This window comes from Triticum aestivum, chromosome 2A (genome assembly GCF_018294505.1).
Source record: "Triticum aestivum cultivar Chinese Spring chromosome 2A, IWGSC CS RefSeq v2.1, whole genome shotgun sequence".
NCBI classification, from domain to species: Eukaryota; Viridiplantae; Streptophyta; class Magnoliopsida; order Poales; family Poaceae; genus Triticum; species Triticum aestivum.
In genome coordinates this window covers 467,558,925-467,572,340 of record NC_057797.1, presented here as the reverse complement: position 1 = coordinate 467,572,340, position 13,416 = coordinate 467,558,925, and positions in this window count along the sequence as shown.

Here is a 13,416-nt window from a genome sequence, read left to right as displayed (position 1 = left end):
TTGCTGGTTACCGATAGCTCCTCAAAGGAGGATTCAGAGACAGATGAGCAGTCATATCCCCCCCCCCCCCCCGAGGTGCATGCCCTAACTTGGAAGGGTTATGTTGCTCATATCGTGCGTATGGTATCTTGCATTGCTATGTCATTTGCTTAGTTTAGACATGCTTTGTGTGAATGTCATCTGTTTAGTGTCTAATTACCATATATGTGAATTATGCAATGCCATCTTGTTGCAAGACATTATATATGTGAATTATGCAATGTTATCTTGTTGCAAGGCATTATGTATGTGAATTATGCAATGCCATGCTGTTTAGGCAAGCGTCATATATGTGAATTATATCATGCCGTCCTTTTTTTGTATTTCTCATTGCTTTTGTCAACAATGTTTGTATATTCAACTGCTCTTCCTGTGCATCAGCCATTTGAATTGGTGATGGAGAAATCCGGAGTGAAAGCAAGGTCTTCAAAGCAGACAATGCTACCTGATGAAGCAGATATCTTGCTGGTTACAGATAGCTCTTCAGAGGAGGATTCAGAGGCAGATGACCAGTCCTATTATCCCCCTGAGGTGTATGCTCAAACTTGGCAGGGTTATATTACTCATATAATGCATATGTTGTATTGCAATGCTTAGTTTTTACATCATATACACAATATTGAATGCCATCTCCTTACTTGACACATCATATATGTGATTGCCCTCTGCTCACTTCCTTAGTATATAAATCATATATTTGAATTATGTCATGCCATGATGTTTACATAGATAGCATGTATCTGAATTATGGCATGCCAACCCATTTTCTAAAGACATAATATAGTTATATCATCTCATCCTGTTTACATAGTCATCATATTTTAAATTATGCCATTCTATCTGTGAATTATATCATGCCATCATGTTTCCATCGACGTCATGTTTGTGATTTATGGCATGCCAACCACTTTAATAGACACATCGTATAGTTATATCATGTCATCTTGTTTACATAGTCATCATATTTTGAAGTATGTCATTCTATCCTATTTAGTTAGCCATCATACATGTGAAATTGTGTCATGCTATCCTGTTTAATTAGCCATCATATATGTGAAATTATGTCCTGCTATTTTGTTTGCTTAGACAACATAAATGTGAATTATTTCATGCCCTGTTTTCTTCCCTACTATCCATTGCACCTGTCTATCTTACAATGTCTGTACATTCAATTACTTTTCTTGTTTATCAGCCATTTCAATTGGAGGGAGTGATGGCAGTAACTGTGGGAGTAAAAACACGGTCTTCAGAAAAGATCATGCTACCTGTCGATGCAGATAGAACCACGGTTGTACTTGCCCAAGAACCAGCCCCACCACACATAACCCACACTCATGCAGATTGTACCCCTACACAGTTGGACAGAGAACCAGCTACACCCCTTCTAACCCCAACCCCAGCAGATAGACACCCAGTTCCCGTTGACACAGCACCGTCTCCACCACAGAGCACCCAAACACGAGCAGTTAGTAAGGCAACTGCAGTGCCCAAATCACGAGGACCACCACTCCAAACCCGAAGTCAACGCTTAAAGCAGAAGAAGAATTGATCTCAGGTCAGGTTCCATAGCTATGGTTCATAATACTTTGCTCTTGCATCACTGTATTTACTGATACCAACTAATTTCAAATTTGAAGGATGCAATTGAAACTCCAATGGCGCAACAGGTATGTTTTAAACCTGTTTCTTCAACATGTTTGGTTGTTTGCTGTTGTAACTTGCTCTATGTTGATTTCATTTTCAATTGAATAAACAGTTATGTTCTCATGCCATGCACATTACAAGTGTTGTTGTTGTTGTGTAGTTTCCCACACTTATATTCTGTCTATGCTGCTTTGTCTTAAATAGATATGATTTGAACTGTATCTACCTTGATTTGGCAACATAAACTAGAATGATATAGACCATACAGTGACCATACTACATAGATATATGTTTGTTTCATGCTGTTATCCTGTCCACCTTACTACTGAACTGGTTTACCAAAATGAGTTTCATATACTACATTGTAAAACTGAGATGTGTTTGTTTGTTTCTCTTTTAGAACACGGATAAAATATTGGAGAAGAGTACCCTGTTATGCAATGGTAAAGGAAGTAATGCAGATAAGGTTCAAGTTAGTGATACATCCCTGTTGGTCTCCAAAAAAGCTGATAAAAACTATATTGAAGACACTGAGACAACCCCAAAGTCCTGTCTTGATGTAGTGTTCGAGTTACTGGCTACCACTGCTGGCACCAGCTCTTCAAACTTGTTGCCTGAATCAGTTTGGCTTCTTGAGTCTCAACTTCAAGTTGAAAGACATCGATCAGATGTTATGCGACAGGAAGCCGAAGGACTGAGGAAGTCCCTGCAGAATTCAGATGCATACTTTCTGGTGCAAAAGCAAGCGCTGGAGAACTTAAGCGCCAAACAAGAGAAAGTTAATAAGCTTGCTAAGCATCTTGCCAGCATTATGGGTACCCAGGATATTGTTTCTTGGGCTCTTCTGAAGTGGTTTCAGTTCCGGACTTGTTTTGCTGCGGCGTTTATATGCTGCTGTGTTCCCTATATTTGCACTGGTGGCGAACTTTGATGCCCAGTGGATGTAATATGTGTAATAGCCGTGATAGCCTAGTGTAAGTTGCTTGCTTATTTATTTCCTTGTTGTCTTGTTTATTTGTTTGCTTGTAGTCAGTGCAGTTCTTTTTCTGCGGGTTGCTAGTGGCTGCAATAACCTATTTTTTAAAACTAGGCCACAATAACCATGGGCTAATATTTACTGTAGTGACACTAGGCCTCCGACGGGCCGTAGAAACAGTGGGCCTTCTACGGGCCGTATAAACAGTGGGCCTTCTACAGGTCGTAGAAATAGTGGGCCTTCTATGGGCCGTAGAAACAATGGGCCTTCTACGGGTCGTATCATCAATGGGCTTTATACGGGCCGTATGATTGATTGGCCAAACATGGGCCAAATAGACCGCATTCTGGCCGTACACGGGCTAGAGTTGGAATCGTCCATCCATGGGCCGACCATAACGGGCCATCATTAATAGGCCGTATTTGATGATGCTATGAAAACGGCCCAACGTATTAACGGACCACAAACGGGCCGACTGTAACCACGGGCTGAATTTGTCCCACAAGCAGAAAATGACAGTAACAGGCCGTAAGTAAACGAATGCCGGAAAATAGCCCAAGAATAAATGGGCTCTGAGAAGGCCGAAAGATAACATGGGCTGGAAATGGCCCAACGGAATAACGGGACATTAATGGGTATATAGTGATACACTGTTCTTTACAGGCCAGTTTCACCACGGGCCGTTAATGGGTGTAAAGTGATACACTTTTCATTACGGGCCAGTTTCACCACGGGCCGTTAATAGGCCAAGAGTTACATAGGGCCTCATATGGGCCGAAAGACGTCATGGGCCATACATGGGCCAGAAGTGAAAATGGGCTGGAATCATATTGGATGGCCCAGATGACGCTACTGGGCCTAATTCGAATAGGGCGTAACGGGCCTTGGGTTAGCGGGCTGTAAATGGGCTATATGCGAACATGCCGTTAACAGGCTTTCCATGGGCCGGCCCACCACCTTTTGACCAAGTCAAACGGGCCAGCCTTTTCACAGGAATGGGCCTCTGTTGGGCCGTGCCATGTGTTGACGTATCATAGGCACCTTCTGCCCAATGAGTGGATGACATCTGTCCCAGCGATGAGCCGGCACGTGTTTCCTCCAGCCAATGATGATCTTACACATGGAAAATCCCCATTGGTCGGGGCTGTTAACAGGTTATCGGATCCAAAACCCGACCCAATAGCTTAACGACGTTCCATTACAGTGGATGCCACGTGTCGGTCACCCTTGACGAAAGCACTTCTATGACGCGCGATTTATCGTCATGGAAGTGGACACTTCCGTGATGATAATTTTGGTAATGTCATGGAACACTTCTATGACAGCATAGGTATGACTATCTTGATTATGTCATAAAATCGTCATGGATGTACATGCATGACAGAAAACGCGACCTACTGTGACAAACACGTATCATCACGAAAGTGTATTTTTTTGTAGTGAAAGAAGCAGCACCCGCTTAGGCATGTGGAGCACCTAGTCCACCTATTCACCGTGGAAGCGGCGCATCGCTGTCTATCATAGGGGTGCGGGGCGCATGATCTGCTTGCGCCCGATGTGGAGGTCGGCAGGGCTTGAAGGGATGGTCGGGGATGGTGCGAACCAAAACGGTGCAGTGAGGTCGAGGGGAGGGCGGAGGAAGGGGTCTGGGCCGGTGGTCATTGGCATTTCGAGGAAGATCATCAACACTGACTGGCTGGAGGTAGATGAAGGCAACCTGCCGGTTCCTTATACATCGGACGGTGCGGAAAAAATGGACTGACCTATTTGTTCCAATCAACTATTATTTTCATAGGACCACAACTTGTGGTGTGCTGGAGGAGTATCTGCATTTCCCAGCTATCCCCATGCTCATATTTCAAAATCCTAGGATCTAATTTCATGTGCCATGCATGTTAGAGCTATCATATGTTTCCCGTCATTTCTTTCTCACCCACCTGCTATCTTCTACTTTTACAGTGTACTACTTGTGCACAAAATTCACCCATAATCACACAATTGTTTTTTATGCATGAGTATTTAGACCTTGACGCACTGTTGATAAATACACAAAAGAAAAGGCAGAAGTTGTTGTCGGAATCGGGGCTACGCGAACCAAAACATGGTTCGAACTCTGGGCGTGTGCGAAGATCAAAAACAGCCCCAGCCTCAAACTCATCACCTCAAAGCCTTGCCTCGTCGAGTTCGTGCAAGCGGGGATGGAAGAACACAATAGTTTAACCAGGTTCGGGCCACCTTACGGTGTAAGACTCTACTCCTGCTTTGTGGTGGATTGGCCTCACGAGGAGGTTGTGGATGCACTACTATAGTGGATGAGCTACCTCGCTAGGGCTCTGGGAGCAAAGATGGAATCAATCTGATCCCTCTCTACAGCGGAGGCTAGCCTATACTTATAGTGGCATTGGTCCTCTTCCCTCATAGCTTAGGCGGGAAGGGATCCCACAACAGCCAATTAGAAAGGGGACAAGAAGTACATCTTATCCTGATGAAAGGTGGTCTTCGCCTACAAAGCTTCTAGTCGTGACACAAAGGTGGGCTCGGCGATGAAATCCGTGTTGCCGAGCTCGTGGTCTTGTTGCACAGGAATGGAAACCTTTGGGGGATTCCTTGGGAACCAACATACGTCCTTGCCTCCTTAGCACCAAAGAGGAAACTGTCCTTCTCTACGCCCACTGGCGCTCTCCTGGCTTTGGGCGTCATCGAGAGCCTCGTGAGGCTGGGTACCTGCATAGAAGTCTCCGCTCCTTGGGAGGCAGGCTCGGGAAGCTGCCCCTCGGGAGGCCTTGTCGCCGTTCGCCTCGCGAGGCCGGGGGCCCTCGTGAGGGTCTTATCTTGGGGGTCTTGCAGTTGGGCCGTACTGGGCCGTTGATGAGGCCGCGTGTTGGGCTGCAGGTAGGCAAGTCTGGGCACCCCCGATCCCAGAACATCGACAGTAGCCCCTGGGCCCAAGGCGCGCTCGGTCTGGCTTCAAGGAGAAGCCATGGGGAAAAGGCAAAGCGATGCGGGCCCCAACCGCCTCTGGGCCAGGCTTGACGCGTGGTGCACGACAGGACACGGATGCCTCCGCTTCCCCACGTCACCTCCGCAATTGCTCAGGCAGACAAAAGACTGGTGCACGCTGCAGGGCCATCATTTCTCTCCCTTGCCTTGCTCCTGATCCCTTTCTCCAACCAACAGTTTCTCCAGATCCAATCGCGACTCCGCCCCCTCCCTTCTTCTCCGGCGCCGACGACTCCACGAATGGTGCCCGGGAAATCAAAGCCCACGATCCAGGCTGCGACCTCCTCCTCTCCTTCGCCAATGCTTGACGCATCCTCCATCACCAAGGAGGGGGATCTCACCTCCGTGCTCCTGCATATGGAGGGTGCTGACAACGAATGGGGCGAGACCTTGATCTGGGCCGGCTCCGCAGAGCGGAGCACCTTGGCGCAGACGGTCTATCCCTTCTTCCTCCACATCATCTTCGTGGGGCTTTTCCCGCCCCTCTCGGAGTTCTTATGCGCCATCCTCAGTCACTACAAAATCCACGCCCTCCATCTTCAGCCCAACCCCATCCTTCTCCTATCCATCTTCTCCTTCTACTGCAAGGCGTTCGTGGGCGTGAGGCCCTCTATGGTGCTCTTTCGCTATTTCTTTAGCTTGTGGCTACACGAACGGATGCATCGTTCTGCTTGTGCTTCCTTCGTTGTAGTCCATAGGTGGAATGTGCTCCTAAAGGTCGGGAAGAAGGTGGAGGGCTTCCAGCATCGATGGGTCTTCCTAGATGTCGAGGGCCTCAATCCACTCCTGGAGCTCCCGGCGGAGCTGCCCGAGTGGCTCCTAGAGTGGGGTTCCCCAAAGCTCAGCGATCCCCGGGCGAGGCCCGTCCTGGAGAGGATATCTTCGGACATGGAGGCCAAGCTACTGAGGGGGCGATGATTGTGAAGGAGTTCTTGACGCAGCGCCTGGCGTCACTCCAGTCGCACACGAAGCCCCTGTGGGAGTTCCATGGTGCAAGGGACGACATAAGGCTTCGTCCCGCCAGCCCGACGGGCGAGGAGTTGGACAAGGCCTTGGTTGCCTTGCTCAATATCGACCCGGGGGACCTTCTCGAGGCCTACGCCCCGTTGTACCGCCACGACGACAGGGAGGACCTGGTCGCCGCCATGACCACCTTCAACAAGCAGGGGCTTGAGCCGTCTGACCACCCCAACTCCCCTGTGTCGGTGTCCTCCGGTGATAGTGGAGACGAAGAGGATTCAGAGGGGACTGAGGACGATGACCTGGAAGAGGTGTCCCCCACCATTGCAGCAGAGCTCCTCTGCAACCTCGAGGAAGACGCTGACGCTGACGAGCCCCCAGCCTCGGGTTCCCTGTGCTTCGTCAGGGTCCACAGGCGGCCGGAGCCTGCCCTTCGGACGACACGGGCATCCGGCCAGGTGGCCTCAGGCATGGGCGAGGTAGCGCACCCTCGAAGGGACTCCTCGCGCCTCAGTGGAATAGCCAGGGTGTCGGGCCCGTCCTTGGCGACGCCCCAGTCGAGGGCGGCCTGCTACCTCTTGAGCACTGCGTTGGTTTTCCCTTGAAGAGGAAAGGGTGATGCAGTAGAGCAGCGTAAGTATTTCCCTCAGTTTTTGAGAACCAAGGTATCAATCCAGTAGGAGACCAGGCGCGAGTCCCTCGTACCTACACAAAAAAATAAGAACCTCGCAACCAACGCGATAAACGAGTTGTCAATACCTTCACGGCCAGTTGCAAGAGTGAGATCTGATAGAGATAATAATGATAAGATAAATATTTTTGGTATTTTTATGATATAGATTGAAAGTAAAGATTGCAAAATAAAATAGATTGGAAACTTGTATGATGGAGAATAGACCCGGGGGCCATATGTTTCACTAGTGGCTTCTCTCAAGAAAACATAAGCATTACGATGGGCGAACAAATTACTGTCAAGCAATTGATAGAAAAGCGAATAATTATGAGAATATCTAGGCATGATCATGTATATAGGCATCACGTCCGTGACAAGTATACCGACTCCTGCCTGCATCTACTACTATTACTCCACACATCGACCGCTATCCAGCATGCATCTAGAGTATTAAGTTCATAAGAATAGAGTAACGCCTTAAGCAAGATGACATGATGTAGAGGGATAAACTCATGCAATATGATGTAAACCCCATCTTTTTATCCTCGATGGCAACAATAGAATACGTGTCGGTTCCCTTTCTATCACTTGGATCGAGCACCGCAATATTCAACCCAAAGCTAAGCACTTCTCCCATTGCAAGAAAGATCAATCTAGTAGGCCAAACCAAACTGATAATTCGAAGAGACTTGCAAAGATAAACCAATCATACATAAAATAATTCAGAGAAAATTCAAATATTGTTCATAGATAGACTTGATCATAAACCCACAATTCATCGAATCTTGACAAACACACCACAAAAGAAGATTACATCAAATAGATCTCCAAGAGAATTAAGGAGAACTTTGTATTGAGATCCAAAGAGAGAGAAGAAGCCATCTAGCTACTAGCTATGGACCCTAAGGTCTGAAATAAACTACCCACACATCATCGGAGGGGCCATGGAGTTGATGTAGAGGCCCTCCGTGATCAATGCCCCCTCCGGCGGAGCTCCGGAAAAGGCCCCAAGATGGGATCTCTTGGGTACAGAAGGTTGCGGTGGTGGAAATAGGGTTTTGTGGTGCTCCTGGATGTTTGCAGGGTATATGGATATATATATATAGGAGGAAGAAGTAGGTCGGTGGAGCAACGGGGGGCCCACGAGGGTGGAGGGTGCGCCCAGGGGGTCGGTGCCCCCTGCCTCGTGGCCTCCTTGATTGTTTCTTGATGTCCACTCCAAGTCTCCTGGATCACGTTTGTTCCAGAAATAACGCTCCCAAAGGTTTCATTCCATTTGAACTCCGTTTGATATTCCTTTTCGGTGAAACTCTAAAATAGGCAAAAAACAGCAATTTGGGCTGGGTCTCCGGTTAATAGGTTAGTCCCAAAAATAATATAAAAGTGTAAAAATAAGCCCATTAACATCCAAAATAGATAATATAATAGCATGGAACAATCAAAAATTATATATACGTTGGAGACGTATCAAGCATCCCCAAGCTTAATTCCTGCTCGTCCTCGAGTGGGTAAATGATAAAAACAGAATTTTTAATGTGGAATGCTTCCTAACATATTTCTTAATGTACTTTTTCTTTATTGTGGCATGAATGTTCAGATCCGAAAGATTTAAGATAAAAGTTTAATATTGACATAGAAATAATAATACTTCAAGCATACTAACTAAGCAATCATGTCTTCTCAAAATAACATGTCCAAAGAAAGTTTTCCCTACAAAATCATATAGTCTGGCTATGCTCTATTTTCATCACACAAAATATTAAATCATGCATAGCCCTAATGACAAGCCAAGAAATTGTTTCATACTTTTGATGTTCTCAAACTTTTTCAATCTTCATGCAATATATGAGCGTGAGCCATGGATATAGCACTATGGTGAAATAGAATGGTGGTTGTGGAGAAGACAAAAAAGGAGAAGATAGTCTCACATCAACTAGGCGTATCAACGGGCTATGGAGATGCCCATTAATAGATATCAATGTGAGTGAGTAGGGATTGCCATGCAACGGATGCACTAGAGTTATAAGTGTATGAAAGCTCAACAAAAGAAACTAAGTGGGTGTGCATCCAACTTGCTTGCTCATGAAGACCTAGGGCAATTTTAGGAAGCCCATCATTGGAATATACAAGCCAAGTTCTATAATGTAAAATTCCCACTAGTTTATGAAAGTGACAACATAGGAGACTCTCTATCATGAAGATCATGGTGCTACTTTGAAGCACAAGTGTGGAAAAAGGATAGTAACATTATCCCTTCTCTCTTTTTATCTCATTTTTTTATTTTTTTTGTTTGGGCCTTCTTTCTTTTTTTCTTTTGGCCTCTTTTCTCTTTTTTTATTCTTTTATTTTTCGTCCGGAGTCTCATCCCGACTTGTGGGGGAATCACAACTCAATACTTAGAACAAAATATGACTCTATGTGAACGCCTCTGGCGGTGTACCGGGATATGCAATGAATCAAGAGTGACATGTATGAAAGAATTATGAACGGTGGCTTTGCCACAAATACGATGTCAACTACATGATCTCGCAAAGCAATATGACAATGATGAAGCGTGTCATAACAAACGGAACGGTGGGATTTTGCATGGCAATATATCTCGGAATGGCTATGGAAATGCCATAACAGGTAGGTATGGTGGCTGTTTTGAGGAAGGTATATGGTGGGTTTATGGTACTGGCGAAAGTTGCGTGGTACTAGAGAGGCTAGCAATGGTGGAAGGGTGAGGGTGCGTATAATCCATGGACTCAACATTAGTCATAAAGAAGTCACATACTTATTGCAAAAATCTATTAGTTATCGAAACAAAGTACTACACGCATGCTCCTAGGGGGATATATTGGTAGGAAAAGACCATCACTCGTCCCCGACCACCACTCATAAGGAAGGCAATCAATAAATAAATCATGCTCCGACTTCATCACATAACGGTTCACCATACGTGCATGCTACGGGAATCACAAACTTCAACACAAGTATTTCTTAAATTCACAACTACTCAACTAGCATGACTCTAATATCACCATCTCCATATCCCAAAACAATCATCAAGTATCATACTTCTCATAGTATTCAATGCACTTATATGAAAGTTTTTATTATGCCTAAAAGCAAATTCCCATGTTGTTCTAAAGGACTCTCAAAATAATATAAGTGAAGCATGAGAGATCAATTATTTCTATAAAATTAAACCACCACCGTGCTCTAAAATATATAAGTGAAGCACTAGAGCAAAAACTATATAGCTCAAAAGATATAAGTGAAGCACATAGAGTATTATAATAAATTCCAATTCATGTGTGTCTCTCTAAAAAGGTGTGTAAAGAAAGGATGATTGTGGTAAACCAAAAAGCAAATACTCAAATCATACAAGACGCTCCAAGCAAAACACATATCATGCGGTGAATAAAAAAATAGCTCCAAGTAAAGTTACCGATGAATGAAGACAAAAGAGGGGATGCCTTCCGGGGCATCCCCAAGCTTAGGCTTTTTGGTATCCTTGTATTTTACCTTGTGGTTCCATGGGAATCCCCAAGCTTAGGCTCTTGCCACTCCTTGTTCCATAATCCATCAAATCTTTACCCAAAACTTGAAAACTTCACAACACAATACTTAACAGAAAAATCTCGTGAGCTCCGTTAGTGAAAGAAAACAAAACACCACTTCAAGGTACTGCAATGAACTCATTCTTTATTTATATTGGTGTTAAACCTACTGTATTCCAGCTTCTCTATGGTTTATAAACTCTTTTACTAGCCATAGATTCATCAAAATAAGCAAACAACACACGAAAAACAGAATCTGTCAAAAATAGAACAGTCTGTAGTAATCTGTAACTAACGCAAACTTCTGGAACCCCAAAAATTCTAAAATAAATTTCTGGACGTGAGGAATTTATCTATTAATCATCTTCAAAAAGAATTAACTAAATATCACTCTCCAATAAAAATGGCAGCAGTTCTCGTGAGCGCTAAAGTTTCTGTTTTTTGCAGCAAGATCAAAAAGACTTTCCCCAAGTCTTCCCAATGGTTCTACTTGGCACAAACACTAATTAAACAAAAAAACAAAACAAAACAGAGGATAGATAAATTATTTATTACTAAACAGGAGCAAAAAGAAAGGAATAAAAATAAAATTGGGTTGCCTCCCAACAAGCGCTATCGTTTAACGCCCCTAGCTAGGCATAAAAGCAAGGATAGATCTAGGTATTGGCATCTTTGGTAGGTAATCCATAGGTGGCTCTCATAATAGATTCATATGGTAATTTTGTTTTCTTTCAAGGGAAGTGTTCTATGCCTTTCCTTAACACAAATTTGAATATAATATTCCCTTCCTTCATATCAATAATTGCATGAATCGTTCTAAGGAAAGGTCTCCCAAGAATAATATGACATGAAGGATTGCAATCTATATCAAGAACAATGAAATCTATGGGCACATAATTCCTATTTGCAACAATAAGAACATCATTAATCTTTCCCATAGGTTTCTTAATAGTGGTCCGCAAGGTGCAAGTTTAAAGAACAATCATCAAATTCACGAAAACCTAGCAAATCACATAAAGTTTTTGGGATCGTGGAAACACTAGCACCCAAATCACACAAAGCATAGCATTCATGATCTTTAATTTTAATTTTAATTGTAGGTTCCCACTCATCATAAATTTTTCTAGGGATAGAAACTTCCAACTCAAGTTTTTCTTCATAAGATTTTATCAAAGCATCAACGATATGTTTAGTAAAAGCTTTATTTTGACTATAAGCATGAGGAGAATTTAGCACGGATTGCAACAAGGAAATACAATCTATGAAAGAGCAATTATCATAATTAAATTCCTTGAAATCCAGGATAGTGGGTTCGTTGCTATCTAAAGTTTTAACCTCTTCAATACCACTTTTAACAATTTTTGCATCAAGATCTAAAAACTCCGAATCATTGGGACACCTTCTAACTAAAGTTGACTCATCTCCAGTCTCATCATTATCAAGATTCATATTGCAAAACAAAGATTTAATAGGGGCCACATCAATCACTTTTAGATCTTCATCCTTATTATCATTAAAACTTTCTGGTTCAGCAGCCATCTTATTAACTAAGGTGGCTTGCTTATCCGAGATTTCAGCAATTAATTTTTCAAGATGAGCAAGCTGAGACTTTAAACCATAAAATTACTTAGACATATCGTCGAGCTCTTCACTCATGTAACCAATAAAACTTTTTTGTTCTTTAAGCTCATTTCTAAAGAAATTGTTGTCGGATCACGGGATCCGGCAAAACCCTTAAGGTTCAAACACTGGGGTGCGCGCGAAGATCCCCCCTACCGATCCACGTCCTAGCTCAGCTAAGATCTTACGAACTAACTCGGCGCACTCGCAACACAAAGGACGCAAGATTTATACTGGTTCGGGCCACCGTTGTGGTGTAATACCCTACTCCAATGTGGTGGTGGTGGATTGCCTCTTGGGCTGAGGATGAACAATATGAAGAACAACCTCCTGAGGTTGAGGTGTTCTTGTGCTTGGCGAACTTGTGCGTGTGAGGATTCGATTCACCCTCAATCGATCGATCCCCCTAGCTATGGTGGTGGCTAGTCCTATTTATAGAGGCCCTGGTCCTCTCCCCAAATATTGAGCGGGAAGGGATCCCACAATAGCCAATTCGAAGGGGGACAACTAGTACAAGCTATCCTCACAAAAGCAGTCTTCGCCTGCCAAAGGCTCTGGTGGTGACGCCGTCTTGGGCTCCATGGTGACCTCCGTCTTGCCGTCCTTCTGGTCTTGGTCTTGTTGCACTAATATGGAAACCTTTGCTTGACGCCTTGGTACTCCGCGCCTGTGCTTGCCTCCTTAGCACCAAAGAGGAAATAAGGACGCTGCGTGCGCTGGCGCCCGCCTGGTCTCGATCGTCATGGCTCACGTCACGAGAACCTCACGAGGTTTGCCATGCCTTGAACTCTCCGCCCCTCATGAGCCAGCCCGGCGAGGCCGCTCCTGAGGAGGTCTTGTGTCGTTCGCCTCACGAGGCTTGGTCCCTCGCGAAGGTCTTGAATCCCTTATTGATGAAGATGGGCCGTACGGGCCTGCTAGCAAAGCCACGCTGTGGGCCGCAGGCAGGCAAGTCTAGG